This window comes from Hemicordylus capensis, chromosome 3 (genome assembly GCF_027244095.1).
Source record: "Hemicordylus capensis ecotype Gifberg chromosome 3, rHemCap1.1.pri, whole genome shotgun sequence".
NCBI classification, from domain to species: domain Eukaryota; kingdom Metazoa; phylum Chordata; class Lepidosauria; order Squamata; family Cordylidae; genus Hemicordylus; species Hemicordylus capensis.
In genome coordinates this window covers 7,041,542-7,054,904 of record NC_069659.1, presented here as the reverse complement: position 1 = coordinate 7,054,904, position 13,363 = coordinate 7,041,542, and the positions used below count along the sequence as shown (strand labels likewise).

Genomic DNA, 13,363 nt, shown 5'->3' with positions numbered 1-13,363 from the left:
CAGGGAACCATCTTATTTTTCTGTGTAAGCTACTTTGAGAGCTTTTATGGAAAGCGGTATATACATATTTGCAGTAACAGCAGCTTCACCACTTCCTAGTTCATCTCAAGGAACAATCAGAAGTACTGATTGTTAAACTATGGTGCTCTAGAACGAGACCTGGGTATCTGAACGACCACCTGCTCCCATGTGAACCCAGTAGTTCAAGGCTTCACAATCCTAGGTTACCAGCTGTTGCTGGACTACAATCCCCATCAACCCCAGCCACAATGGACAATGAGCAATGTGGCAGGAGGTGATGGGAGTTGTAGTCCAAGAACCGGGGTATTTGAGGGACTGCCTGCTCCCAAGGGTTGCTGCCCGCTTGACGAGGACATCTGAGGGGGCCCTGCTCTGGGTGCCGACAATGAGAGAGGCCCGGCTGTCGTGCACTCGGGACAGGGCCTTCTCTGTTGCTGCCCCCAGACTCTGGAATGCTCTCCCAGTGGCCATCCGTTCCTCGGACTCCATCAAGGCTTTTAGAAAGCTTGTAAAGACTTGGCTTTTTACCCAGGCTTTTACATAATCGTTTTTACTGCTGCTTCTGGGTGTTTTTATCTTTTGTATTGTTTTATGCCTGTTTCTATATGTTTTTATACTTTTAGCATGATGTTTTTATTGTATGTTTTAAACTTTTGTAAACCGCCTTGGGGCTATCTTTTTAACGAAAGGGGGTATATAAATGCAAAAAAAGAAGAAGAAGAAAGAACAGCTGGGGACCCAGAACAGAGAATCCTGGTCCAGAGGAAAGATTCCTGGTGGGTTGGATCCGCTTGTGTAAAAATCAGGTGTGTAAGACATTAAAGCAGTTTCTTCCATCTAGAAAACTGAAAGCCCTAACCCAGCGGGGAAAAACCAACCCATCATCATATTCTCTCTCTCCCTCCCCCACCCACAAAGAAACAGTCCAACATCTGCAAGGCATCAGCTTGTAGAAGCAATCCGGTTGATTAAGACATTAAGGAAGGTTCTTAATTGTTTGCATTGACCCAGTGCGCCCCTCCTGACTAAACTGACGAGTATCCATTTATCTTGCTCAGGCTTCAAGATGTTAGCCTCTTCAGGGTTTTTATTTTATTTTTAAGACACCAGACAACCCCAAAGCCTGAGAAAAAGAGCCTGAAAGCAGGTTACGCCTAGCTCTGCAAATAATACTGCTTCCATTGTAAACATGAGGCCCATTCACATGTTACGTTCAACACTCGTACAAGTGTACCGTGTAAACGGGCAGAGATCTGTACGCAGGCAAAGTCATTCACATGTTATGCTGAAGTACACAAGTACACTTCCTATCTGTTCCCTGCTATTGAAGGGCCTGTATCCAGGCTCACTTTTAAAATGAACACAGGTGTTACAGTCATTCACACAAACATGTGAACAAGTGTACAGACATATGTACACTCATACAGAATAACGTCTGAATCGGACTACAATATCTGCATGTTGCCAAACCTGGGGGGGGGGGTGGAAAGGGAGGAAGTGAAAGAGAGGCCACATTTGCACGTAAAATGAAACGGGAGGTGAAGGGGCCTCCAGTTAAAATCTGAGTACATCCAATTGAGTGCAAGAAACCCATGGCTTCCTTCCCCAGGTCAATTTGTACCTTTGGTCTGTAGTGTGTTTTGCTGCCTGTACCTCCGGTTTAGCGTTACCAGCATTACTTCCCAACGCGGCACTCAACAGTCTCGCTGTGCGGCAACCAGAGTTTGAGAGAGGAAGCTCCTCCTTCGCTCCAGGTGCCGTTGGCTGCAGGGGCTGTCCTTTAGTGAAGGAGGAAGCTCAGGCAACCAGTCCCCATTCATCTCTGCAGTCTTGCTGATTGCAGAGAGGGAGCTCTCCATTAAGCCCGAATTCGGACGGGTGGGAGGGGGAGTGGAACCCGCGGTTCCACGTTACGTGCGCATGCAGTCGAAGACATGTGGATTAGCAAGCCCTTCTCTCTGCCTCGCCACTGACACAAATCCGGTCAGCGGGGACCATGGACAGAGCTTTCTCAGTAGTGGCCCCCTGTCTTTGGAATGCCCTCCCACAAGGTCTTCATCAGCTCTATCCTTGATTGGTGTTTTGTTTTTTTTAATTTACAAACTCGCCTTTTCAAAGAAGCTTTTAAAAAAACCTGAGTGTAATTGAGTTTCTGGTGTTAATTAGTTTCAACCCTGCTTCATCTTGTTCCATCTTTTATTGTGTTTTAGGATTTATCATGTTTTATTGACTTTTGTTATTTTACTGTGGATGTTGGGCTTTTATCTTTTACTATAAGTCGCCCTGAACAGCAGTGTGCAGGAGGGGTGGAAGATGGATATTTTAAACACAGAGTTTCCTCTAATGCACGGGCACTCAACTTCATCTTCACAGCCCGAGAAATCTACATGAAGATACCCGGCAGCCAAGCTCGCCCCTTCATCCTCCTCTGCCACAAAATAGGCCAACAGCTTTTCCAAGTCATCTGAAAGCACCAAATGTTTCCCATCAGTCATGTGGAGTGAGACGCATCTGGCCGGCAGGGCAAGCAGCAGATTTATAACCCGGCTTATTATTGAGGCCCTTCCTGCCCTCAGTGGGAAACACCACCTTCCCCAAGACCCCCACAGTCCCGATAAGCTGCAAACCCCTTGAATTTTCTCTCTCTCTTTCTCTCTCTCTCTCTCTCTCTCTCTCTCTCTCTCTCTCACACACACACACACACACACACACACAGAGGTTTCATAGTCTAAAACGTTTCTCGTGAGATGCCGAGCACAAATGCAGCATTTCCCCAAGTTTTCTTGGCCTTCAGGGAATCCTTTCTGCATCAACTCGTATGCAGAGAATCTTCCCTTAGTCTGATACAGTGCCCAGCTTGTGGCAGAGGATTCTGGGAAGTGTTCTAGAGCAGGGGTTCTCAACCTTGGGTCCCCAGATACTGTTGGACTTCAACTCCCATAATCCCCAACCAAAGGCCACTGGGGCAGGGGATTATGGGAGTTGAAGTCCAATAACATCTGGGAACCCAACATTGAGAATTCATGTCCTAGAGTGCCCTCTCAGCTCACACAGGGCACTGGTCAGACCTGTGCCCTGGGTCTGTGCCCAACAGTTAGGCCTCACTGTTGACCCACAAGCATGGCCTAAAGCAGGGCTGCACCACTCCAGCTGCTTTTGGACTACATCTCCCATCATCTCCAGACACAAGGGATGATGGGAGTTGTGGTCCATCATCTGCAGAAGGATCAAAGTTGCACAGCCCTGGCCTAAAGCAGCAGTTCTCCATGTTAGGTGCCCAGACTCCCATCATCGCTTGGCACAACCACATTTGGCCATTGTGGCAGGGGATGATGGGAGTTGTAGTCCAACAGCATTCAGGGACTCTGTATCCAAGAACCACTGGCCTAAAGTATGCTCATCAGTCTTCTGCGACTGCACACAGTAGCAGTGGGTAGGCACACCTTTAGGAAAGCATATCTCCCATTCCAGATCTCGTTGAGAAAACCTGGACAGGCTTCTGAGGAATTAAAGAACCAGAGAGCACCGCTTGAAAACTACTGCAATATGTGGCATCAACCTGTCCACCCTCAGAGAACTGAATGGGCTTCCCAGTCCACAACACAGCTAGCTCAGGGCAACTTCCGGACAAACAGTCCATCAGGCTCCAACCAGATCCACCGAAGAAAACTCCCCAGCTCATGCCTTTGGTACTTTCGGCATTTGTTTCTTCAAGTGATCCTAGGATACCAAACACTTAGTGCCCTTCAGCTTCATGTATTTCAGGGCTGGGTACACTTGGCCCTCGAGATCAGGGATTCTCAACGTTGGGTCCCCAGATGTTATTGGACTTCAGCTCCCATAATCACCAGCCAAAGGCCACTGGGGCAGGGGATTATGGGAGCTGAAGTCCAATAACATCTGGAGACCCAACATTGAGAACCTCTGCTCTAGATGTTGTTGGACTACAACTCCCATCATCCCCAGCCAGAATGTGGCTGGGGATGATGGGAGTTGTAGTTCAACAACATCTAGAGGGCCAAGTTTGCCCAGCCCTGATATATCTGCATGTTTAAGGGGCAAATCAGAGACTGGAATATGCAGCAAGATTGGATTGAGGAAGCTCTACACTCACTTTGAGCTCTGCACAGATGATCCCGTTAAAGTGGAAAGGAAGAACAAACCTAGCCAAGGCGCTCTCTACACAAAGCCCTGCGGAGTACAGAATCTGCCGGCATTCATTTTCCAAAATAAGAGGCACCAAGAAGCCACAACCATGCATACAGAGGAGGCAACAGCCACTGCGGGGTGGTACATACTTTGCAGGCAAAATGTCCCAGGTCCAAATTCTGGCACCTCCAGTTCGGGCAGGGAAAATATCCCCCTCTGTGTCCCATTACTAACAGTCAGTGTAGAACAGATGTTGAGAACAGAAGAAAAGCCCTGCTGGATTAGGCTAGCATCCCTGCCTCATGCAGTGGCCAGCCAAAAACATCTGGGGGGCAAAGAAAAGAGGAAAAACACCTGCTCCCATTACTGCAGGCCTAGTGTATCAGGGGCACGCATCCAGGTTCACAACCTTGAGCCCTCAGATGTTGTTGGATTACAATCCCCATCACCCCCAGCCCCCATGCCCAAACCATTATGGTAGGGATTATGGGAACTGTAGTCCAGCAAGATCTGAGGACCCAAAAAAGGTTGAGAACACCTGGGTGGAAGACCCGAAAGACCACAGGTCTGACTCAGTCAGTTTCTTATGGCCCTAAGTCTAACCCCTGAACCCAGAAGCTGATCTAGGCATGAGTTATGGTTTCCCAGGAGTGAGGGATCCACACTCTTCAGGTTTTCAAGACACTTGTTCCTTAATGTTCCAGGGCCAAGCTCTCTCTGCTAACCTCTTCTGTGGTTAAGTCCTCTCCCAGAATGCCAAAGTGACCTTAATGACCTGCGACAGCTTCCAAGCGTGTGCTGGAATTCCTGAAATATTGGTATGCTGGAATTCCTGGACTGCTTTGACAGGACTTCCGATACCAGCTTCCAAGGGAAGCAGCACAACCCTCCAAACTCAGGGCTTCCCAAAGGCTTATCTACTAGTCAAGCCATGGTCAGTCAGTGCAGAATTCAAAGCCGGTTTAACCAGAGGCATTAAGCACTTAGACACTTCAAGTGCGGGCACTATCAAGTTACGCCACTCAGCCCCACTAAAAATATACAAGAAGCAGCCCAAGAATATCCATCGCAGGAAGGCCCACAGCTCAATGGCAGAGCACAGGAAACACAGAGAGCTGTCTTACCCCCAAATCAAACTGTTGGTCCATCCAGCTGAGTGACGTCAAGGAGAGCTGGTCTTGTGGTGGCCAAATTGTGTGAGTACTGTGAGATCCCAAGAACATAAGAACCCCGCTGCTGGATCAGTGCCAAGACCCATCTAGTCCAGCACCCTGCTACCCACAGTGGCCCACCAGATGCCTCTGGGAAGCCCACAGGCAAGAGGGGAGAGGATGCCCTCTCTCCTGCTGTTGCTCCCCTGCAACTATGCTGTTACTCCCTTGCAAGTATTTACAGGCATCTTGCCTCCGAGGCTGGAGGTGGCTTATAACCACCATACTAGTAGCTATTGATAGACCTTTCTTCCATGAATTTGTCTAAGCCCCTTTTAAAGCCATCCAAACTAGTGGTCATCACCACATCCCATGGCAGAGAATTCCATAGATTAATTATGCGCCCTGTGAAAAATAACTTCCTTTTGTTGGTCCTAATTTTACTGCATCAGGGGATGATGGAAGTAGTAGTCTAGCAACATCTGGAGAGTTGGCCATTCCTGCTCTAGCTGACCCTTTTTTTAAAAGCCTACTTTCCAGTAGGCTTATGAGATCACTCGGCATTCTGTCTGTTCCCCCATCAACTTCACAACACCTAGACCAATATGAACCAAACTGGGTACAGTTGTAGGGACACCTCAGCAGCATAGTTTGTGATGATGTCATCCACCCTGACGCAAGATAGTGGATGCATACACTTTTGAGGCACAACTGGGCTAACTTGTGAACCACCTAACCGATTTGAACCAAATTTGCTACAGCTGTAAGGACACATGGGGTGCCCTAATGGCGTGGTGTATGATGATGCCATCTACTCCAGTTCAAGATGGTGGCCGTGTTAACATCTGAGGCACAAGCGGGCTAGTTTGTGAACTGTCTAACCAATTTGAACCAAATCTGGTACAGTTGCAGTGAGTGACACTCAATGGCATAGCCTGTGATGATGTCATCCACCCTGATTCAAGATGGCAGACATGTGAACATTTGAGGTGCAAGAGATCTAACTTGTGGACCTCGATTTGAACCAAATTTAGTCCAGTTGTAGAGACAGAGAAAGGAAAGTAGGCCTATTAGTTCTTACTCGAACAACTTGTTTTTAAAATAGAAACAATTCCCCCCTCCACCACCCCTTGTTGGCCACCCCTGCTGTAGAGCATGACAGATTATCTAACCCAGCCACTCAATGCAGCAGGGGAAGGAAAACTACACTAGTGATGCCTGGGGAAATCTTTTTTTTTTTGGGGGGGGGGAGCATCCCACTGTTATGCATATACACTTTCTCTATATACAGTAGGTGATGCAATTCCCACTAGGGATGTGCCAGAACCTGTTCAGCCAGCGTTCTATTCTTAGAACGCCGAACCGGTTCAGAACCCCCGTGTTTGAACTGGTTCGAATGTGGGGGCGGCTTTAAAGATGGGGGAGGGTGAATTTAACACACACACACACACACACACACACACAGTGCTTCCCCCTCCAGCGCTCCGAGTACAAATGGTCCGGCGGGGCACTAGTGTACCTGCTTGCCGCCCCGTTGTTTCCGTGACCGGAAGTGCTGTGCGTGCCCATGCATCGCTGGCACATGCACGTTGTGGAGAGAATCTATCCTGGAGACAATCTATCTGTGTGGTCACTAAGAGTCGACACCTAATGAATCATGTTGGGAGAGCCAGGTTAAGACTGGAACACGTGCCCAGTCTTAGATTTGCAGAGCCTAACACCACCCTCTTCTAAATTTTGATGGGGTGGGAGCGGGGAGTGTATTCTCAAGCGAACAAGAGATGGATGCCACAGCAGGGGTGAAGCCAAGTGAGAAAGGAATGGTGTTGCTGAAAGCCAAGGCTAGCCTCAAAATACTCATATCCCTAGAAGGCACGACCAATCTTGTTATAGCACAAATTCAGAATACTTTGACAAAAGAAAGCAGGCAATGTAAGCTATTATCAGCATAATCCTGTACACATCTTTTGTATTATGCTTTACTAATTAAATCATAATTCAAAAGATGCGTACAATAATCATCACCACCCATAAATACAGTGCTGAAGAGTTTGATAAGCAAAAGAGACATGTCCTTGACCCAATGAGCTTACATTCTAGACATCTGCAGTGGGAGGAGCGCAGGGGGGTCATTTTGAGCCGAGTTTCATTTAGAAACACAATTCAGGAACATATAAACAAACTGGGTAAATAAGCCTTTTCTTTAGGCTCTTGCACATGCCTTACCAAATGTTAATTTCCAACATTAGCATCAACAGCTACACACAAAGAAAGCCCATTTCCCCACTTTAGCATCATTTGCCATGCTACATTTGCTACTTTCAAAAAAAATAATAAACTCATTTCCACATACAAAGACACTCAAGATTTCTAAGTTCAGTTCACCCAAGTAAGTCAAGGCCAAAGCTCACGAAGTCGTGCAAGATTTGGGACCAGCCAAAATAGATACAAGCAGAAGGAGAGGCTGACTATGGAATTCAAATCCTGAATTTGCCAGCAGAAGCCTTTACATTGAACAAAGGTAGTGGATGAGGCTACTGCTCAATGGAAGAGCATCTGCATGCTTGCATGCAGAAGGTCCCAGGTTCAATCCCTGGCAGCATCACCAGGTAGGGCTGAGAGAGGCTCCTGCCTGCTACCTTGGAGAGCGGCTGCCAGTCAGTGTAGACAACACTGAGCTAGATGGACCAATGGTCTGACTCAGTAGAAGGCAGCTTCCTATGTTCCTATAGGACTTACACAGTTGCAGCTGAGAAGAATATAGACCACAGTTAAAAAACAACAACACAAGTTCCAAAAAACCCTCACAAGTAACAGTGCATACCCATATTCATTTAACTCTAAAACAGAAGCAACCAAAACAGAGTCCAATTCCAGTCTTGTATGGTCTAGAACAGGGGTTCCCAAACCAGGGGTACTCCAGATGTTGCTAAATTACAACTCACATCCCCCCCAGCCGCAATTTATTTTTACTGGGGATGATGGGAGTTGTAGTTCTTCAACAGCTGGAGTGCCACTGATTGAGAACCCCGGTCTAAAGCTAGGAGCCTGCGGCCCACTGGTGTGTTTTAAACGTACAGAGCAACAAGGCAGGCTCAGGATCCCTGAACAGTGAAGGGTCAAATTATTCAAGACGTAGGAGTCCCAAGTGTGAACAAGTAAAAGCTCTTGGGAATTCCAAAGGGCAGTGAGCCTGCAAGTTCCTCCTCTGCCCCAGGGGAGTCGCACTCCCTCCCATGATGCAGCTCTGAGTGGCCACGGAGGATTAACACATCAGCACAAAAATCTGGATTGGGGAACCAGTACTGGAGCTGTCACCCCGCAAAACATAAGAACCTAAGAACAGCCCTGCTGGATCAGGCCCAAGGAGGCCCATCTAGTCCAGCATCCTGTTTCGCACACCAGATGCCACTGGAAGCCCACAGGCAGGTGTTGAGGGCATGCCTTCTCTCCTGCTGTTACTCCCCTGCAACGGTATTCAGAGGCAACCTGCCTCTCAGGCTGGAGGTGACCTATAGTCCTCCGACTAGTCGCTGTTGATAGACCTCTCCTCCATGAAGTTAGCCAAACGCCTCTTCAAGCCATCCAGGTTGTTGGCTGTCACCACTTCCTGCACCACCGCACCACTGCTCTGCTCCAAATTACTGGAGAGGAGAGCTAGTCTTGTGGGAGCCAGAAGGACTTGTCCCCTTAGCTAAGCAGGGTCCACCTTGGTTGCACATGAATGGGAGACTAGAAGTGTGAGCGCTGTAAGATATTCCGCTCAGGGGATGGAGCTGCTCTGGGAAGAGCAGAAGGTTCCAAGTTCCTTCTCTGGCAGCATCTCCAAGAGAGGGCTGAGAGAGATTCCTGCCTGCAACCTTGGAGAAGCTTCTGCCAGTCTGTGCAGACAATACTGAGCTAGATGAACCAAGGGTCTGACTCAGTAGAAGGCAGCCTCCCGTGTTCCCCACCCACATGCTTTTTGAACTTTGACATCATGTCTCCTTTGGCTTGAAGGCATCTGTTGACCTGTGTCCTGTGATCCAGAGGATGAACTCTCTTGCTCATCCACATGAGAAGCGCCTTGCTGGAATAAGGCAAGGTCCGCCTACGTCCAGCCTTCTCTCTCTCGGCAAGAATTCCCGCGGCCGGCAGGCACTGGGTGGTCCACAGCCGCCTTGTGACACAGTCCACCCTCAGCACAAAAAGCAGGGGGAGGGGCCAACTTTTCCATTCCAGGCTTTTGAATGAAGCAGGGGTGCCAATCAGGGGCAAAAGAGGGGCAGCTATTTCAGAACAGGCCCTGGGGAGGTCACTCTTCTCCCTGGCCCTCCTCCAGTACATTTAATAGCAGTCTGCATGCAGAGACCTTAACCAAGCACAGTTTTTCCTGGCCCGGAAACACAAGGAGGGGAAATGGGGCTGAATTTCCATACGCCAAGCTGTTGCCAGGCACACACCAGCAGGACCAGAAGGAGGTTATAGCCTGGCGAGTCAGCCCCACCCTAGCCTAAAAGCCTAAGGTAAGGAATCTCAGCCTTGGGGCCCAGATGCTGTAGGACTACAACTCCCATCATCCACCGAGGCCGTAGCCCGCCATCCGGGGACCCAGGGTTGGCATCTGCCGGGTCAAGGCTGCACAGCTTCAGTCCTGCAGATGTGGGACTACAACCTCCACAAGCCCCAGCTACTGGTGACTATGGCAGGGGATTATGGGAGCTGTAGTCCATAAAAAGCTGGAGGGCCAAAGTTGGGATCTGCTGGGTTAAGGGAATGCAACACATCCTCCCTGTCGGAGTCCAAGAGGGAAACTCCAATAAGTGTACTAAGGGCTATACAATCTACACTACACAACCCAGTGTGCAGCCTCCCATTTGGACAGGAGCCAAGAGTACTGACCCTCTTTCACAGGAGTGGCCAAGCTGAGGCGCTCCAGCCATTGTTGGACTACAACTCCCATTATCCCCAGCCACACAATGCAGCTGAGGATGATGGGAGTTGTAATCTAGCAGCAGCTAAGGAGCCTAACCATCCCTGCTGTATCAAATGAATTCTCTCCCTCATCAACCTAACTTCCTCACCCAGGTATGCACAGCACACACACCCTAAGCTATCGAAATGCCCTATTCTCTCTCTCTCTCCTCTCAGCTCTACCTAAGCTTATTTCCATGTTGCACGGTATACACTCCTCGGCATACCATTTGTTTAAGTGGTGTAAGGCCCCCCCACCCCATGCCAAAGGGGTAAAGTTGCCAGCTTTCCCCCCCTGGCAGGGCTCCAGGGGCGTAGCAAGGTTGGAGTGGGCCCAGAGGCAAGATTTTAAAATGCCTACCTCACTGAAGTGTGTAAAACACCTATGTGCCACAATAGAACATCATCCTAGATTATTATTTTTTAAGGCTTTGTAAATTGTGGAGGATGCAAGTCATTTAATGGTACTAGAGAAAGACCTGCTGTTCTGGTCGCTCCAGGTCTTAACACCCACATCAATTTCGGAGGATGAATACAACTGAAGGAAGCCCGGGCGGGTGTGCAGTTGGGGGAGTCAGTCACAAGTGACTTGCCTCTGGGGGGCCCCCCAAAGCAGTGGGCCCCCAGCCAACTGTCTCCCCTGGCCCTATTATAGTGACACCCCTGCAGGGCTCCTGTGCCTTTAAGAAACAAGAGTTTCAGCATGGGAGGGGCTTCCCCGCTTGGATATTTGTGTATGGCAAAGAAGTGCCCAGATCAGAGGGGGCAAAGGGAGGCAGTTGCCCAACTCCCCAGACTAAACCAGCCCCACTGAATTCGATGGGACTTATTCTGAGCTAAATGCGTATAGGATTGCAGGCTTTGCTTCCCTTCCCCAGCCCCCGAAAAAGCCCTGTAGACGGCGACGCCCTTGCTCCACCTGATGAATTCTTGCCTAACAGGTGCTAAACACATGCGAGTATTGCGGAGGGAGGGAGAAGACACTGGAAGCCTTACACAGACTACTGGCTTGCTGACGGGAGTTTGGGGCGCTATAAAAATATGTTAAATCAATAAAGAGTCCAAGTAGATCAAAACACGTGTGGAAGATGGCTATGTAGACAGTGATTAAGCCAGGGTAAGAACATTAACCACCTTCCACGCATCCGGGGTGTGTGTGTGTGAAGCGAGTGGGCCGCTCTCTACCTGCCCCCCCCCCCTTATTCGCAGCCCACCACATCTCAAGGGCTCAGGACAGGTAACACAGCAGCAGTGGAGAGGAAACATATTTTTTTATACAACTGGAAAGGTTATTTTTTTTAAAAAAAGAAGTAAGAGGGCCATTCGTCACCGACCTTTACTTGAGAGCAAACCCTGTCGAGCGTAGTGGGACTGACTGACTTTGGAGAGACTGTGCCCGGGATCGGGCATGGGAATCACGAGGGTTGTTGCCAACGGCTGAACTGACTCCTGACGCTATCCCTAGCTCGACGGACAACTCCCCGTGCGCTACCCCTCCGGCCTCTGCACGGGTCTAACTGCTGCTCGAGGTACAGGAGACGCCCCCACCCCACCCCGCGCGTTTCCCCTGATCAGTTGGCAACCCCCTCCCCAAGATCCTCCCTGTCACCGCGCAAGCCCCTCCTGCACACGCCGCCGGGGTAGTCCGAAATCCCTGGCCGGGGCAGGCAGGGTTCAAGGCGCCCTCCCGCCGCCGCCAAGTTCGGAGGCGCCTCGCCGAAGGAGCCCCCGCGCGCTTACCTTGGCGCTGCCCTCCGCGGAGAAACCCTCCTCCGATGCTCGGCCGCTCCGGGGCCCTGGCCGCCGCCGCCGCCTCCCACCGCCCTCGGAGAGCTTGTGTAACCTCGCCGGGGGAGCGAGCGAGCAGCGCGGTGTGGCTGGAGGCGCCTTCCCAGGCTGGGCGAGGAGGCGCGCGCGGAGCTGGCCGGCCGGCCGCGCTGCTCACTCCCCGGAGAGGGCTGACCTGCCGCCGGGCCGCGGAACGGGAGAGGCTCCACCCGGAGCGCTACGCTCCGGCTCGGCTCCCGCTGCAGGCGCTCCGGGCTGGTGGCGGAGTTTGCCGCAGCGCCGAGAAGCGGAACGAGAAGCGAGTTCTCCACGCGCGCCGCCTGCCCGCCTGGGCTGGTGCGTGCCACTTCAGCGCCTCCGCGTCCAGCTCGCTCGGGCAGCCCTCGGCCAGGTCATCATCGCGGCTTGGACTGAGCGCGCGGAAAGCCAGGCACGCCGGATCAGCGAGCGGAGGGAGGCGGCGAGGGGACCGCCTGGCTCAGCCTGCTCTGCTCCAGCCCGAGCGAAGCCCAGCGAGGAGGGAAGCGGCGGCGGGGGCGGAGCCGCTCGCTGGAGGAGGAGCCGCCCAGCCACGCAGCCAGCCGGGGGGGAAAGGGCTTCCAGCAGCCTGGCAGTTCAGTTCAGTCCCGGGACCGCTTCTGCATCCGGGCAGGAAGGACTAGTGCCACCACGAGGCAGCAGGGCCCCCCCCCCGAGATCCCCCCCCCCGCACCTGCCTCTAAACTGTTTCTTGAACCTGCACGTCGAGGCCGGAAGGGGGTTGTAGGCAGGGTTTCCTTGGCTCAAGGGGTCAGCCCCGGTACCTGTTCCTAACATGTGCCTCTTCCCTCCCCCCTGGCAGGAAAGGGTCATTGCAGCCAGGATTTCATATGAGAGTCATTGGGGCTCAGACCCAGCAGCACCTGTCTCTAAAATAGGAGTGCATACTATTATCATCACTCCCTCATCCCCGGAGCCAGCCCCAGAAGGGTTTCCTTTCCAGATCCACCCACCACCACCACACCTTCCTGGGACTTCCTCCTAAGCCCAGATGTGTGGAAGCTACTTCTGATTATTCTTTGGAGAGGAAGAAGTACTTCTTGCTCCTGCTCAGAGGGCCACTCTCCCCCCTCTTATTCTTGCACATCTGGGATCAGGATGAGGTTAGAGGGGCCCCTAAAAAGGGGGTGTGAAGATGGGGGTGGGCCTGGCACACTCCCTCTGCCTCCCTCCACCTGCATGTCTTTGCTGCAGAAGAACTGTAAGGGGATGGTGCAAAAAAATAAAAATAAATTCAGCATGCTCTTTTTCTTGCTACATAG

General features: G+C 51.1%; 1 protein-coding gene across 5 annotated transcripts in view; it reads right to left on the bottom strand.

Moving 5' to 3' along the window:
* The window catches only part of GDPD5 (glycerophosphodiester phosphodiesterase domain containing 5), a 216,816-nt gene extending 204,179 nt beyond the window's left edge, over positions 1–12,637 (bottom strand). The window contains exon 1 of one of the 5 annotated variants that reach the window (XM_053309922.1): positions 12,015–12,637. The gene's annotated coding sequence lies outside the window, so the exon portion shown is untranslated. The remainder of the gene's footprint in view (positions 1–12,014) is intronic. The other 4 variants (XM_053309923.1, XM_053309921.1, XM_053309916.1 and 1 more) reach the window with 4 other exon arrangements.
* Positions 12,638–13,363: the final 726 nt, after the last annotated feature.